The sequence below is a fragment of the Ursus maritimus genome, unplaced genomic scaffold (assembly GCF_017311325.1).
Source record: "Ursus maritimus isolate PB19 unplaced genomic scaffold, ASM1731132v1 scaffold_28, whole genome shotgun sequence".
In the NCBI taxonomy this organism is placed as follows: domain Eukaryota; kingdom Metazoa; phylum Chordata; class Mammalia; order Carnivora; family Ursidae; genus Ursus; species Ursus maritimus.
In genome coordinates, this window is record NW_024425341.1 from 33,929,629 (window position 1) to 33,947,232 (window position 17,604).

Here is a 17,604-nt window from a genome sequence, read left to right on the forward strand (position 1 = left end):
TCTTTCCCTCATCACTAGCATAGCATCGACCTTGGTAGTTACTGACTTTCCCATCTCCGTGGTGACTTGTGCCGTCTCACCAGCTGGCATTCCCCTGCCCCCGCCGTGCCATCACCCGTGCCCACCCTTCCTCTTCCTCTTGACTGTACTGCTCGCAGGCCCGTGACCCCACACAACTTCTGTGCCCGGCATACGGGCTTTGCAGCTGATACTACCTGTTGGACTTCCGCAACTTGCTAAACCTCTCTGAGCCTCGACGTTTATGGCTTAGATTGGGGTGATGGTTGCACAGATGTATGCTTATCTCCAAACTCATCAAGTTGTATCTATTAAATATGTATAGCTTTTTGTGTCATTCATAGCTCAATAAAGTATTTAAAAAAATAAATAATGCTGGGGAGCCTGGGTGGCTCAGTTGGTTAAGCGACTGACTTTGGCTCAGGTCCTGATCTCAGGGTCCTGGGGTTGATTCCCACACGGTGAGGGGCTCCATAGTCAGCGGGAGTCTGTTTGTCCCTCTGGCCCCACGCCACTCATGCTCTCTCTCTCTCTCTCTCAAATAAATAAATAAAATATTTTTAAAATATTTCAAAATAAATAAATAATGCTTTCTGCAATGCTTTCTTCTAAAAAAAAATAATAAGGCTTCTATGAACATTTGGTTAGAAAAGAAACCAAAAATAAAGAAAGGAAAGGAAAGAGAAAAGAAGAGGAGAGGAGAGGAGAGGAGAGGAGAGGAGAGGAGAGGAGACAAAGCAAATAGATGGTGGTTAGTTCTCTCCCTGCCTGCTCATTCTGCCCCTCCTCATTTGGTGTTGGGACTTCTCGTTCTTGTCCCACTCCCCCAGCCAGAGTTCCAAAAGTATATTTCAGGGATGAAGTACTGGACATAGCCTAAGTAAGTGCTGAGTTCTGAGCCCTAAGTAAGCATGTGGATTAGGGTGAACGGCTTGGCTGACTGTGGGAAGGCTGTGTGGGCCAGTTATCTGTTTGCAAAGCACTTTGCTATGTTTAAATATATTTTATGTGTTTAAAAACAAAAAGAGTTCTATTCTTTTTCCAATAACAAATGTATAGTGTTTAGCCAATTATAGTTTATAATGGGAGAAACTGGCCACCCTTTATTTCCTCCCTTCCTTCCTTCTTTCCTTCCTTCCTTCCTTCCTTCCTTCCTTCCTTCCTTCCTTCATTCTATTCTTCCTCATTTGGAAACCCTACCACTACTTATAATATTATTTTAAGGCATAAGATGATTACCAAATACATGATAAAACCCAAGTTTTCCTAAGTCTCACCAGTGTTTGGAAGAGGTCCTACTAAGAGTAATCATCCAATTTCCCAAGCCACAGGAGTGCCACCTGGCAGTGATTCCACCTGAGAAATCCTGGGCATGCTCAGGGAGTCTCCCCTCTGTACTTCTCCACGCTGTCAGTGTCCCCCAAGCCCCAGCACTGGGGCTGCCACTGTGCCTCCAGGAGCACATCTCCTCTTTCAGGTCCTCAGGGTATGTGTATCTGTCCCCTACAGGTGATGCCCTCGATGTCCTCAGTTCTAATGGTTCCCAACCTCTGGACTAGTCAGCGGTGCCAAAGGGATGGAGTCTCAAAGCACTATTGCTTCAGCCCCCATATTTTATAGAGTCTATTAAAACAAATCTTTCCATTTTTTAATTTACAGTCTTCTCTTTCTGTAGACATGGGTGTGTGTAGTAAGCTGGGCCAAGAACAGAAGAGAGGGACAGCACCCCGCCCCCACAGCATTCAGAACATCTTCATGCTCCATTTCTTCCCCTTGGATGAGTCTCTTTCTGGGAAGCTCCCAGCCTTTGCAGAAAGAGCTTTGTTGGGTCACTACCCGAATTTTCCAGTGGTGACCCCGCCTGGGTTCCTCTTGGAAGCTCCTCAGCCTCCCAAAATACACGTCTGTTGGGCCTGTTCTGCCCATCGATTGAGGACACCAGAAAATGACAGCCCTTGGGAGGACTCCAGCACATGGTCTTACAAATAAGCTATTTGTTGTAAGCCTATTTGTGAGCTTCGGTTTTTCAAAAAATTGACACCTGCCTGTTCAATTATTCCTTAACGTATAAATGTACCCTCATAAAGAAGAATTGGGAAGTTGGGCAATCTCTTAAAAGATAACCAGTGGCAATGGTCTTCCTATATTCTAGGAGATTCACTGGGCAGATAATGCTATGGTTTCATTCATATTTTTGATGAGTCTAAGAAAAAAAAGAATCAAGGCTCTTTGTTGGCAAGGATGGAGCCACTGACTGCGCTCTGAGACCATGGCTCAAAATGATTCAGTACTTCCAGCAACAGAATTAAAAGATAAAAGTCTAAAGAAAAGGCTCATATGAGGGCGTATGCTGATAAAGTATGTGCCAAATGCCAGAGGGAGCAGAGGAGTTGGCTTTTTGTTGATTTGTGGGGGGTTTTTTGAGATTCTGGACGTTTACTGGTCATATTTCATTCCTCAGAGACCCCATTCTTGCATTTCACCACCAAAGGCATGCAGAAACCATTTTGATGCAACAAACCTTCTCTCTGGATCCTCCCCTCCTACCCTGCAGTTGCAGAGGGAATTCTGAAAGGATTTCTGAGGCAGTACCTCCGAAAAATAGGTTCTTTGAACTTGGTGCCCTACGAAATGCCCACTTTTCCTCAGAGGCTGGGAAAATGCAAATTTGGGGCCCCGGGGAGGCTGAAAGTGTCATTGGTTCAGTCATCGATTGTTATTAATCCCCTACAATTAAGCGCAGGCTCTCTGGGAGCAGTAGCAAGTCAGCTGTGAGTAAACACAGTCCCTGCATTTAGCCCAGGGGTGCGGGGGGCACAGAGCGCGAGGGGGAAGTCGAAGTTACAATATGGCGGTCACTATGTCGTGCGGCTTACTGGAGGTCATTTTCTTCGCTCTCTTCTGCAGTTGCTCTTAACCCAGTTCCTGTCTGGCTCCGCTCTGCTGCTGTTCCCTTGGCATTCTGCAGACGCCAGGGGCCTGCGATGCGTAGAAAACCCGTTCTCTCCAGGGTCCCCACCCACGCGGCAGCTCTTTACCGGGAGCTTCTGAGAAGGACTTCCGGGGTCAGCACAGGGTTCTAGTAGCGTCTCCTTCCCACGTGTCTGTAAGAAGTGGTGGCCCAGAGAGAAAGAGGCTCGCGGCCAGTTGTGAGCCTCTGCTATGCGTTGGGCCCCTTTGCTGGGTGCTTCACGCGCGTTATCCTTTATGCGCACCCAACCCAGGGACGTCCGTATTAACACTCCCAGTTTATAAATGAGAAAACTGAGAATCCAAGTTTGTGAAAAAGTTTCCCAAGGTCTCATAACTGTTAGGTTGCAGAGCCAAGACTCAAAACCAAGTCAAAGGAAATCATTGCAAAAACCTAAGTCTCGAGTGGCCTGTGATCCAGGCGAGAAATGCAAACAGAACTAAAAACATTATGCATTTTCCTTTTTCTACATATTGCGAGCAATCTTCCTATTATTTCCCACACCTTAGAGAACACTCCCAGGAGGAGATCTTGAGGAGCCCCTGATTTAAGGGGTCCGTGAAGAGGGACTCGTCTAGGGTAGGCACCCTCCTTCTACTCTGCAGTGACCAGCTTGCCTTGACATGACATTTCCTAAGGATTCGCATGTTGCACACGTTCGCATGTGAAGGCACGTGCCTAGGGCGCCACACAGAACGTTAGCGTCGTCTTTCACTGCTGTGTGCTTGTCTTCGAGACTTTTTCCCCAAAGTGGCCTCTCACAAAGTGATCATAATCAATGTATATATCCTGTCTTGGGTCCTTGTCACTCCAGCTCTGGGAAAGAAGAAGAGTCAAAATCTACTGATCCAAACCCTGGTCACCTGGGAAGAAAGAAGAAAAGATAGCTTTCTTTTGTTATTTAACACTCCTGGCTAATTAAAAAGGTATTGCCATTTGGGCTGGGGTTGGGGGGGGGGAAATTGAAGGGGAACAGACCGTGTTTTAGGTGCACCTTGTAATTAAAACACAATCCTCCACTCCCTCTACTTTTTCTTTAGACCAAAATGGATTTAATCTTGCTGGATATTTGAGGAAAGTCAGACCAGGCAGGTCTAAGCCATTTGCAAATGTTATTGTCTCCTGTCTCAAAGTTGAACAAAATGAGAGTATAATCTGCGAATCTGCAAATGAACCCAGGTCACCTAGCTATTCAGCAGAAAGGCCGCTTTGCATCGGTAAACCCGTGACTGCCCATGACAATCAGAGTTTATTTTTTGTTTTAAAACTCGCAGTGGTATCAATTCTCTATAAAGCTTTAGTCCTGCCTTGGACTTTTTTCTCATGCTTCGGTATAGAAATCCCAGAGCACGATGTTATGCCCCACACCCTGCAGTGATCATCCAGGGAAATAAAATCCTTATGACTTACCCATTGGCAAGGAGTGAGAAGCCCCGGTCTGACTTACAACGAATGATGGAAAGTTGGATCCTGGCTGTCCCTTACAGATTTGATCTTGCCTGCACTCAGCAAGATAACGATCACATTTTCAGGTGAAACTGGGACTTCAGGGAGTGGGGGCCTGGGAAGGGGCACACCACACCGACTCCAACCTTACCCCAGCCCTTGGCTCTCTCCAAGGAACTCCCAGCCTCCCGTGGCCCCTGCCTCTACCTCCCCTCATGGCCTTCTGACCTCTCTGGCTGCCTCATTTTTTTTCACCTGGCCTGACCTGGCCTGGTGCCTGTTTCCTATTTTGGCATATTTGTGAAGTTTTCCATATCTTAAAAGTCTAGTTCTGCTGCCAATAGCCTGGCTAAAGCCCAAGCAAGTCTCTCACCCACCCACACAACTGCTCGGTGACCTGAAAGTCCCCGAGTTTTAGGTGCCGGAGATGGAAGGGTAAGTAATTAATTGTAAGACCAGGTTAATCAGTCTCTGCAAACGCAACAGACGCAAAGAGCTCTTTTTGGTTGTTTGCGTCTAAATTAAAGTAGTCACCACTTTCATCAATAGTAATTAATTTTTCCTGAGCACTTATCAGTAGCATGGCATTATATTAAGTCCGCCCGGGGCTCTTCACAACATAGAGGATGTGAAATCTCCAGTCTCAATGAGCATATAATAATGAGCAAGACATGGCAATTAATTAGCAACTATTTACGGAGTGCCCGTTCAGGCTCAGCGTTTTGCTGGAAGCTTGTATACCCCGATTCCGTAGTCCTGGGAGAGACCCTTGACTGGTTGGAGGCTGTCTCTCAAGAGCCCTGAGTCTGGCTTTTGGAGGATGGAGAAGAGGCTGGGGAGTTTGCTTCCTCACCTCCAGCCCCAGGCACTTCCGACTCTCTCTGGTTTACTAACCACGGGCTGTCCATCCCTCCCAGGGAGTGTTTGAAAATGGATGGGAGCATTTCTTATTTGCTTTTGGTTATTACAAATTAGCATCTAATACGCGGGGTCCAAGGAGGCTAATATCCTGCAGTAAGCCAACGACCTCAGTCCTTCCAACCAAGAACTTTCCCACTCAAAATGTCAACGGAACCCCTCTTGCGCGCTGATAGAATGAAAGCTATGAAAAACAGGTCCTCACCCTGTTTCCTTCCCACATGCTTTGGGAAGCCCTTGGCAGGGTGTTGGCATGGGGAGGGGTCAACGGCTAGGTTATCCAAATGCTCTGGAGACCTGAGCACCTCGGGCTTTTGAGATGAAGCTTCAGAGGGCTGTTCTGCTAGCAAGTCCAAAGGAGCGTGCCTTTGCTGGTTGCGGCTACATCGCTTTTCTGGGAGGAGTTAAACGAGATTCTAAGTTCCGGATATTATCTGGCCCCTGTTTTTAACTTAACAGCTATATCAAAGTTGTCTTTCAGAATAATTTTTCTTAATAACTGTGACCAATTTAGGAAAGAGGAACATGAGGCATAAAAGGGATGGTCACATGACCTGCCGTGAAAGGTTCACCAGATGCCCGTCGCTGCCCAAGCTCTGGGCACTACCAACATCCCCTGAGTTCCAGCCAAGCGGCCTGCAGACTTGCAGCAAAAGGCCAACAAGAGGCAGCCTGGAAGCCTAGAAACAAGTGGCCGACCAAGGGGCAGTAACCGAGGGACGGGCGTGGAAGCAGAGAATGACACGCCGCCGAAGTGGAACGTGCATGAGTCTGCCTGAATCTTCGAGACACGGTGGGGTGTGCGGGGGAAGGTGTCCACGTTCAAATCCAGTTCGAGCCATGCCCTTCAGGACCAGAAACGTGACACTGGAGAGTGACAGCTGGCTCTGGGGAACGCTGAGAGCGTCTTTGGGTGCATGAGCCGTCTTCGTTCACTCACAGGAAGGGTTTCTCGGATGATTAAGGCACAATTTCAAAAAGAAACCAAAACAGTCAGTAAAGAAGAGATTGGGAACGTTCATGTCTGTGTCTGGGCAGGGGAAACTAGTAATGATGAATTCTAGTCATGCTATGGTCTGCCAGGAAGAGATAGGAAAGCTTGGAAAAATCTCACATGACCTTGGTGCCTCCCAGGTAGGCTGGTGACTTGCAGAAGGCCTTGAAGTCCAAGTTCTACCATTTCCTCCTGTGTGACCCCACACGTGTTATTTCACCTCTCTGAACTCCCATTCCCTTATTCTTAAATGAAGATATTACCCACTCTGGGTTTGTCGTGAAAATTAGGAATAATATATTAAAAGCTCAATGCCCAGCACCTCATAGGTTGTCAACAGACAATAGGTTTTATTATTAGTTGACCTTTTTCTAAGAGCACCCCATAAGAGCTTCTTCCTACCTAACCTAAGAGTTACCTCCAAAGTGTTCCTACCAAATAGGCGTTTTGACATATATTTCTTTCAAGGCAATGATAGAATTATTTGGTTATGGAATATTTGATCTGATCATCAAAAATATTCCCATAAGATGGCTTTGCCATAATAACCATTTCAGTTAGAACTCGTGGTTGCAAGTGACAGCAAACCCCATTCAAACTGGCTGAAGATGAAAGTGTATTCCCCTCCCCCCCCCCCCCCCCGCCGCCATTTAAACTGAAAAATGTAGGGGTAGCTCTATCTGGCTTTAGGTTTGGCCCGATCCGTGGCTCAAATAATATTCCAAGGCTTGGTTTCTCTCTTTTCATCTTCTGATCTATAGAAACTCCCCTCACGGTGGCAGCATGGCTCCGGCATCTTCAGACCCTCCATTCCAATCCTGACGGTTTCTGTGTAGGCCTTGAGACAGAACCTGCTTGGACTGGAGTCACATGTTCATCCCCAATCCCTGTGGCCAGGGGGATCCAGGCTGTGACTGGCCAGGCCCGGGTCACATGCAGCACCCTGGTCTGCAGGATGAAACCTACCAGAGGGGCATGAAGTGAGCAGGGGGAAGGACTGTTCTCCAAAAGAAAATGCAGGATGAATGGATGTTAGGCTGAAAAACAAATCCACTCCCAAGTTCTCCACACATTGCTAGACCACAGCCGGGTTTCCTGGGGTCGTTAGCATACAGTGCTAACTGGGCCACGAACGGACGTTTACCAGCCAGGTGAGCTTGGTTCAGAATTCCTCAATGTGTGGCCCATGGACCACTGCAGTCTGAATGACTATCCTGGCATGCTTGCTAAGAATTTAGGTTCTTGGGTTCCACCCCAGACCTACTTCATCAGAACTGTGGAGCTGGGCCCCAAATCAGCATTTTGTTTTGTTTTATTTTTTAAAGATTTTATTTTTAAGCAATCTCTACACCCAACATGGGGCTCAAACTCACAACCTGGAGATCAAGAGTTGCACACCCCACAGACTGAGCCAGCTAGGCACCCCACAAATGGACGTCTTAAAATAAGCTCTCAGAAGATTCTAATAGAGAAGTTTGAGAACAATTGCAGTGTAAATCCTGGGTCGTATCAATGTGAAGAGTGCAGGAGAAACAAACTTGGATACACTCCCTGGATGGCATCGCCTGACTCATTTATGTAAAAGAACCTCACACAGCTTTCTGCATTTCAACATTTTAATGAGTTATCCTTTGGCCAGGATCCCACACAGAGCTGCTTTCTTTACTGATGGGAAACTGAGGCATCATGGCTGGTAAATTGGCAGAAATGACGTACTGTCTCTAAGGTTATGGCTTAATTTGCTCAGACTCCCACATCCCCACCATTCCAGCTTTATTTTTCTCTATAAATAGTGTCAAACTATATGAAAAGCCCAATAGGCCACGAGAATACCCAAACAGGAAGTAGATTCCCTGCATATTTAACTCTGAGTTTATTCATTTTTCATTCTGCCTAAGAACCTCCATTCTGTTGACTGAACATCAGTTTTCTGAGTTCAGAGGAGCTCCCCTTCTTGGGGATCTAAATAATGCCCGAAATCCAACGAAAATACTACCTAGCACATTTGTAGGACCTGCCTCTTCCCACAGGGAGACAAATAGAGCAGAGTAAACAATATGAAACCCGATGCCTGCTTAAATCCCTATCTAGAGAAATGGAGGCCCAGTTGGATTTGACGTCTCTAAATAAAAATGGGATTTGACTGAGCCGTTGAAACTCCCACCTCAGTATAGATGCAGGATTCTAGCTATTCTGCTTTCAACATTCAACAGTGTTTTTATGGCCATTTTATAACATTCCTTTTGGCAAGTCTGCAGTAGCAATTCATAGGGAAAATTACTGCCAGAATAAAGGCCGGATGAAGCAACTTTACTGCCACTTCCGTTTCCTAAGGGATCCTTCTAGACACACAGACCAAGACAGCAGCAGTCGTGTTAGTGGCAGTGATATCAGGGACTCATCTCTTCAGCAAGTAATTAGTATAACTGCCTGGTTGTTTTCTACTGTGCTGTTTCCTCAACAACAGCCTTCTCTTTTCTATATTTGCTGGTTGTTATTTCTTCCCGGGTATATTACCTTAGACATTTACCTAAATTAAATCTCTTCTCATTTACCTCACTTCCTCACTAAGATTGCCATACACAAGTTCATCTTTCTTCCTTCTCTCTTCCTTCCTCCCTCCTTGTCTTCCTCCCTTCCTTCCTCTCTGTCTTTTCTAGTTGGGTGGTGCCATATTGTTTTCTTCCCTCTCGTTAGTAAATAAATCAGAGTAAAAGTCTTGGCCAAAATGGATCACCGAGATGCTAAAGTTTACATGCTCGCCATTTGAGAGTGAACCATTAGTAAGTGTTTGCCTGTGTCAATCGGACTATCAAAAACCATTTTGCTTTTATCATGGGGAACAGCAGCAATGGTTGTGGGATTTGGCCATATCAGAGTGAGATTAATTTTTTTCTTGGACTCTTCTCTGTTACATCGATCTTTTCCCTTTCTGATGGATGTGGTTTTCCCTTTTATAATCGTGTATTGAAGAGTAAGCAAGTTTGTTCTTTCTTCTCTCTTTAAAATAGGTGTTGATATGAAGGTGCTTGTCTGTACACACATATTTTCCACCTGTCCACACTGGAGTGCTGCCATGTCATTAGTTCCCCAGACAACACCAAGATGGCGGCTGTGGAGACCAGCGCTTTGTGGTTGGCACTAGATTCTGAGTCAAGACTCCCGCCTTCTGTTGCTGGCACAGGACACCTGGTTTCTGTGTGTTGGTCCGTTTGTGTTGGGTCTTTGTGTCTCTCCATTTGTAGAATGGCGAACAACCAACAAGATGTAGGGAGTATGTGAACAGGCTCATATCTGAGGATATCTATAAGAGCTTGTGCATAAAAAGAAATAAAGCTTCAAAGGTTAAAGTACTAAAGAATATCATAATAAGAGATTATAGACAATGGGGCTGCAGGACTTAAAACAGAGAATACAGCTTTCGACCAGAGGTGTCCTTGAGGTATGACTGGGTTCTCAGGCAGCTCACGGGTCGGTGCGAGTGTGGTGGGGACGTTTGGGTGTAGGTAGCCTTGTTGCCAACGCCTTTTCGTGTTACTTCATCCCACATGGCACTGATGCATAATACTTTTGAAAAGTTCCTGAGTTCTTGGGATAGTCCCAAAATCAAGTAAGTTTGAGCCGCACTGAGTGCTCAAGTCAGTTTTTTTAATCATTCGTTTCAGAGAAAATAATGAAACACTCGTTTTCAAAATACAAAGTGATTTCCCCAAGATCACACAGTTAAGTTACTTCTAGGTCCAGAGCCCAACCCAGGGGGCAATTTCGTGTGATGGTAAAAAGCACGGGCTTTGGGGTCTAATAGGTTGGCTTTTACAAGCATCAGAAATCAAGAAACACATTTGTCATTATTTTCAGTCTTTTTGGGAAATGTAAGAAAATTGATTAAAAAGAGCTAGCTCTTACTAGTCATGTTGCCAAATGAATATTAAAAAATGTCACAGGGCACCTGGGTGGCTCAGTCAGTGAAGCATCTGCCTTCAGCTCAGGTCATGATCCCGGGGTTCTGGGATCGAGCCCCGCATCGGGCTCCCTGCTCAGCGGGGAACCTGCCTCTCCCTCTTCCCATCCTCCCTGCTTATGCTAACTCTCTCTCAAATAAATAAATAAAATCTTTTAAGAAAAAGGATATTCTAAAATGTCAGTTAACCCTAAATTAATTTTTTGGTTGAATTCTATAGTTAGAACAGATGCTATCAATTGATACAATTTTAAAAAGGACTAATGAGGGCAGACATGCGTTAAAAGATATTTAAATGTATATTTATATATTGAACATACCCACACTTACATTTAAAGGTGTGATACTTGCCCAGAAGTGGACAGACAAGCCAGTGGAAGGAAGGGTGGATTATCCAATACATTGTGCTAAAAAACATTGAAGACCCATTTGGAAAGAAATTATGTACAGCCACTGTTTCCACCATGAGAGAAAACAAGCTGCAGGTGAATTAAAGCAGTAAAAAAAAAAAAAAAAATCACAATAAGAAAACCAGAAAAAAAAATAACCAAATATTTACATGACATATGGCTGAGAAAGAACTTTATAAACATTACTTTTTTTTAATAAAGATTTTTATTTATTCATTTGAGACAGAGAGAGACAAGAGAGCATGATTGGGGGAGGGGAGAAGGCAAAGGGAGAGGGAGAAGCAGACTCCCCGCTGAGCCAGGAGCCGGTTGCTGGGCTCAATTCCAGGACCCTGGAATAATGACTTGAGCCAAAGGCAGATACAACCATCTGAGCCACCCAGGCGTCCCAACACTTTTATTTTTTTTTAAAGATTTTATTTATTTAACAGAGAGAGAGGGCGTTTGAGAGCACAAGCAGGGGGAGTGGCCGGCAGAGGGAGAAGCAGACTCCCCACTGAGCAGGGAGCCCAATGCAGGACTTGATCCCAGGACCCTGAGATCATGACCTGAGCTGAAGGCAGACGCTTCACTGACTGAGCCACCCAGGCGCCCCAGGACTTTATAAACATTTTTAATGGAAAAATTATGAAGAAGAAAAAAATCAATACATAGGACTACATAAAAATGTAAAACCTAGCCACATAAGAATTAAGACACTCTACAATAAACTAGGAATAACAGACAAGGAGTTAATGTTCCTTCATTCAGTCATTCAGCAAACATTCATTGTGACCTACTATGTGTACGTGTTTTCTGTGTGCTGGGTGTTCAGCAGTAGACAATACAGACAAAACCAGCCCCCTCGTGGCAGAGGGAGCAGACAATAGATTGGTAAGACAAGCAACAAACCCCAGACAGAAAAAGGGACAAAGGATGCAACAGACAATTCACCTAAGAGAAAAACTGAACACCTAAGAAATCTGTTTGTGTTGTTCGTACCCAAGTCTGTCCTAAATTCTACAAGCAGGACCTGTGTCAACCATCTGGCACCACTGGCTCCCACGGCGGCGGGTCAGACCCTTGCCAATAGCACGCCTGTCCGTCCACACGCCTTCAGCCATGCTTTGCCATTCCTGACACCCACCCGGGGCTCCAGACTCTGGAGCTGGTGTCTGGTTTGGGATCCTGGCCCCCCTCTACTTAAGATGTCCTTGGGCAAGTTCCTTAAGCTCTGTGTGCCTCAGTTTCCCTCATTTATTGTGTTCCGATTAAAGTAGAGCCTACCTCAGTGTTAGGCTGAAGATCAAATGAGCTGGCGCATGTGAAGTGCTCAGAACGGCGCCTGGTGCAGAGAAAGCTCTCAATACATGGCAGTTTTTATGGACCTCCTCCTAAAGGACACCCAGAGGAGGACTCCAGTGACGGACAGTTGTGCTGGGACAGGAGGGAAAAATCCAGTCCCCACAGACAAGTGGGAGCAGTATCTGTGTTCAGCGCCTCCCGGAGGTCAGGATTTTTCAGTAGCTGCCCTCACCCTCATGGCAAGACTCCTGCCATGACACAGCTCCATGGACTTAATACCGCAACAACTCAGGACCAGGAAACTTGCTTTTCATCGTTTTCATTGACACGTTGTATCTTCATATTCTTTTTTAAAGATTTTATGATTTATTTAAGAGAGAGCGAGCACAAGCAGGGGGAGGGACAGAGGGAGAGGGAGAAGTAGACTCCCCACTGAGCAAGGAGCCCAATACAGGACTCGATCCCAGGACCCTAGGATCATGACCTGAGTCAAAGGCAGACGCTTCACCGACGGAGCCGCCCAGGCGCCCGGGTCTTCATTTTTTATTTTCAGACGCCCTGTGTGCACACCTTCCTGCTGTCTTTTCATGAACCACTGGTTCACCCAGTTCTAATAAAGCCCTATTTGCCTGTCTCTGGAGCCAATGGGAAGCAATGAAAAAGGTTTAACAAAAGTCCCCCTAAATAATGAATGAAAAAAAGAAACCTTGTGAGTATTCTTCCCACCATATTGTTGAAAACTACCCCTAACAGTGACATGTGTATTTTGCTGCCTTGTCTTCAAACATCTCTCCTTGAAAATGCCACACAATCCTCAGCTAGTATTTCAGTGTAACTCAGCCCTGTCTTGGAAGTGACGGTAGATAGCAGACCTACTGTTCTCCAGCGTAAGAGGGGGATTTAAGGTTCACATTCCAAATGGCTGGTATGAAATTTGAGGGTCTCTTAGATCCTTGGCTTGAGAGCAAGGCCATGAATAACTAAGACTTTTGAAATGTCTTTCTTATACCTACTCCTTTATAAAGCACCTTGGGAAGGACAAAGTATGACATGGAGAATTCTGACTCTAGTATAACTCTAGTTTTATCCCAGTTCACAAAACCAAGGCACATTTCAGTATGACAATAAAAATGTAGCTCGTGGCTACAAATACAGATTTTCCAAAAACATGGAATATGCCCCAATTTTTGTTTCCAAATTTGGAAATTCCTTCTCCTAACTCCAGCCCTCCAGGATTGCAAGCAGGAATATTATTCAATAAAAATTCACATTCAAGGATGTTAACAGAGTTATAAAACATAGGAGAGACAATCTGCATGTAACATGCGTACATAAAATTAATAGACGAGTAGCTTTGAGAAGGACTTCCTGTTTTAGATTTTATTTTAATTGTAGCAGAGCCTGCTGTCACCTTTATTTTTCCTTAACCCATGTCCTCTGTTATAGCCCACAGTTAAAGGAAACATCTACATAAGGACATTTTTGCCTAGTGAAAAATAGCTAAAGAACTACTGGCTAAATAAAATATCCTTGTGATAACCTACAGGCTAGGTACATAAATGAATGAGCAGAATGTATTGGATGACAGGACCAGTGGAGCCTATAAACTGGAGGTAAGCTGCCCTCTCCAACGGGGCCTGCCACGTGTTACCACTCAGGATGAGGGGGCCAGGGTCCCCAAATCTTCCAACTTTCCAACACAGGTCAGAAATCCTGATTTTTAGGAGAAATCTGCAAATCTTTAAATTTTGAAAACTATGCAAAAATTAAAACTAAACACTGTGTAGCCCAACCAATGAACAAACCAATCCCATCTGTAGCCTCGAACTGTCTGGAGGGTTTGGAGGGCTCCCAGTTAGCGAGCTCTGCCATTAGTCAGGTATTGGACTTTGTTCCGTTTTGGTGTTGGTGATTTCAATGCTCCCTGCATCTCATAGCAAATGGAGACCCCTCATCAGGCACTGAATTGGAAGGTACAAATGTACTCCAGTCAATGACACGACAGCTCAAAGCAGATCTTATCCAGATGAGAACCATCACGAGAAATGAAGGAGGGAGTGGACAGTGTTCTGGCGTTTCATGAATCAGGCTTGTTGCAGGAGGCAGGCTAGCGCGGTTCTTGAATGAGAGTTTTCCACGATTCCGTATTCCAGACCCGTGAGACGGTGGGGTTCCAAAGCACAAGTGACAGGTAGGCTGTAAATAAATATTTAAGTCTATGCTAGCACCCAGAGTTACCTGAACCAGAGGTTGGACTTGTTCCGGGTAAATGCTTTTAGATTAAGGAAGCGGACCCTTCCCACTTCCTTCCTGCTTTGATTTCCACTTTCTGTGTCCTCGCTTTCTTCTTCCAGATGACTCGGTTCTCTCCTCCTGGTCTAGGTTCATTCTGTCTATGGGTCAAGCCATTCTTCTCAATTACCCAAGCTAGTATAAATATTCGGTTCTGAAACGCATCGTTCCATCTTCTTACTTTATTTACAACATTATCCTTAGGCAACTATTAAAATTAGTCTTAAGGAAACAACGTCCCCCATTTTCAAACCCAGCGGTGCCTTCCCACTGTCACAGAACCCCCACCCTCACCCACTTCTGTCTTTGTCTGATGACAATGACAGCCATTGTCTGCAAGTGCAGAGGGTGGGGGGCATTGGGGATTGTTCTCAGGCTACATGGGCTTGGGGGGCTGACCTGGAAATGGGCTTCTGGACTTCATCCCCATCTACTTCTAGTAAGTTTGCTTCTCTGGCCATGTTGAAGGGCTAAAGATCACTCTTACAAGTAAGGAGTCCTGCCCTTGAAACAAACAACATAGTTGGGGAACCCCTGTGGATTCAGCACTTCCAATGTGAATCCTTAAGAAATTTGGTTTTCTCACCAGCGGGGACCTAGGAATACGATGGGTGAGGTAAGGGAGGTTTAAGATATAAGAGGTGAAAGAAATATTCTGAAAAAAAAAAGAAAGAAAAATATTCTGGAGGTTTAGAAACATGGTCTGGGACTGGGTTAGTGATTGATTAATTAATTGTAGATTCATTCAGAAGAAAAAAAAGGAATCCCAGGTCAGGTACTGTGTTTGGTCCTGGAAATGCAAAGATATGTAAGTTACTACTAACACACCTTATTAAAATAATAAAACAAATAAGAAGTGAGCTCTTCCTTCAAGGATCTCAGGGTCTAGAAAACCGAGCAGACAGGTATTTGTGATTCCCACTATGCTAGGGAGTATCGCAGCAGGTACAGGCTTCAGAGGAAACGCAGAGAAGCAAGAGCGGAACTCTAAAGTTTTCAGAGCAGGTTTTAAAGAACGTTAAGCTACTGGAGCAGGGTTTTGAAAGAAGAGTGCACCAGAAAGCCTAGCTGGGAAAGGGCGCTCCGGGCATCACGGAGAAAGCATGATCTCATACAACCATGGGGACTATTTCCAGCCCTACCCTGTGGGCCAGTCGGTGACCGGCCGCTGGGATGATGAAGGTGCTCGGCGCCAGCAGCCAGGTTAGGACGGCTCATGAAGGTGAAGAATGCGAGCAGGGGAAGGAGGCAGGTTGGCCAAGAGGACAGAGGCGGGCACGTCGGCAGGTACAAAGGCTCGGGAGAAAGCGGAACGTGGGTTCTTCGACGGGCTGGAGCCGCACGGTTTGATTGGCAGCAGTGTGAGCCAGCGGGGGGTGAGGAATGAGGGTAATTAGTCCCGTCGCCCCCCCCCCCCTTCCAGGGCAGAGCCTTCCAGCCGCGGTGGCCTCCAGGAGAGTGCGCTTTACCGTCCAGGCCAGGTGGGGAAGAAGCAGAGGCAGGACCCGCCGCCTACTGTGGAGGTAGAGAAGATGAAGGGCCGGCTGCGCAGCACAGCGGAGAACAGGGGACAAACACTGGCCCAAGTGCGCAGAAGCTGTCGGTGTCGGGAAGGAGGAGAGGCTGAGGGCCACGGGCTTACCAGCCCACCAGAGGAGCTTCTGGGCCTCGCCGCCGAGCCCGGGCACACCGCCCTGGAAGGGAATGCCCGCCGCGGGGCCGTGGGCAGGCAGGGGCTCTCCCTCGCCCCCCACCCGCTCCCCTGAGCCAGGGCGCGGGCCCGAGCACCCCGCGGGGTTTGAGCTCGCCCAGCCCTGGCCGCGCGCAGGCTGGCACGGACCCGCCCGGCGTCCACCCGGCAGCCCGCCCTTTGTTACGTGGCCGGCTTCCCCCGAGCCGGAGCCAGGGAATCGCTCTCCTTCTCCTCGATTTGTTAATTATTTAAACACTCTGTGTGCGTGCGTGTGTGTGTGTTTAATTTCCTTTATTAAAAAAGCGCACCGTGCCTACCGGGACAACAAAGCTGAAAGAGGCTGGAAGGACACCCGAGAGATTTCGTTCTGAGAATTTGCCAGCAAGTTGGTGAAGACGCCGGCGATCGGGAGATTCTAGTGGCAACAGAGACTCAGCGACGAGAGTGAGCGCTGGGCCCCCGCGCCTCCAGCCTCGGCTCGGGGCTCGGGCATCCCGCCTTCCCGCGGCCCTGCCCCGCCCTGCCCTTCCCGCAGGCTGGCCGTCCTGGCTTCCCTCGCGCCAGGCAGAGCTGGAGGCTGCTTCTCAGCCCCTGGGGCAGCCCTGCCGGCCTGTCGTCGCGCTGGGCCGATGGACGGGGGGCCCAGATGTATGCCCATCATCTTGACGGTCCTTAAAAGAGGCGTATTTAAGGTTTCCTCCGTATATACCCTGTGCCAGACACCGTTCTAAACTCCGTCTTACCTCAGTTACTCCTTACCTCACATCTCCGGGGCGGGGTTCTGTTGTTACCCCATTTACCGCTGAGGAAATGGATGCACAGAGAGGTGAAGGACCTGGCGGAAGCTCACACAGCCGCAGACTCCGGGGGCCCGCCCCTAGCCATGCCCTCCAACTCCGCTCCTTTGCTCCGCCTGCAGGAGGAAGCAGAGCGCCCGGCTGCGGGGGGGCGGGGGGGGGCACGTCTTCCATTAGGGCTCCCGGGTGGATCAGACTTTAAATGGGAACAGTGGAATCGGAAACCGGCGTGACAGGGGCGCCTGGGTGGCTCAGGCGGTGAAGCGCCTGCCTTTGGCTCAGGTCATGATTTCCGGGTCTTGGGATCGAGTCCCACATCGGGCTCCCTGCTCAGCGGGGAGTTTGCTTCTCTTACAAGAAAAAGAAGCTGAAAGCCGTTCCAACCACAGTAATCTACCTGCCACAGTAGGAATAAGAGCAGGGATCGGGCTCTGAGCTTGCAGTGCAGGCCGTGCGCTTGGGGCCTCTCAGAAGCACGGACTCATTGGCTGCAGCGAATCCGACCCGCACTCTTTCCTTCACTCAGAGAATTCCTCTTGCTCCCAAATGAAGTGCCAGAAACTCCCCCCTTTGGTCCTCCTACCCTCTTCTCCGTCCTCCTCGAAGAGGGAAGGATCCAACTATGGACAGCCTCGCTTTCATCTGCAAGCTTGGCGGCGGCCGAAAGGCAGTAGTCCTAATGTTAGGGTGAAGAAAGAACGGTGGGTGGGCTCAACTCTGGTGACTGTCCCCACTGAGCCCTAACCTAAAGGGATGGAGGCAAAAAGTAACAAGGAGGACGAGAGGATGCAGGTAAAGACGGTCTAGGTGTGGCAGTTTG

General features: G+C 47.3%; 1 long non-coding RNA gene across 2 annotated transcripts; it reads right to left on the minus strand.

Annotated features, from left to right (window-relative positions):
- Positions 1–13,067: 13,067 nt before the first annotated feature.
- LOC103679712 lies at positions 13,068–16,884 on the minus strand. 2 transcript variants are annotated; one of them, XR_005838275.1, is made up of 3 exons: positions 16,747–16,848; positions 14,694–16,658; positions 13,068–14,198 (listed from the first exon to the last, which is right to left on the minus strand). It is a non-coding gene; the product is annotated as an uncharacterized LOC103679712 (long non-coding RNA). The 2 variants fall into 2 exon arrangements; XR_572990.2 differs by lacking the exon at positions 14,694–16,658 and having other exon boundaries at positions 16,747–16,884.
- Positions 16,885–17,604: the final 720 nt, after the last annotated feature.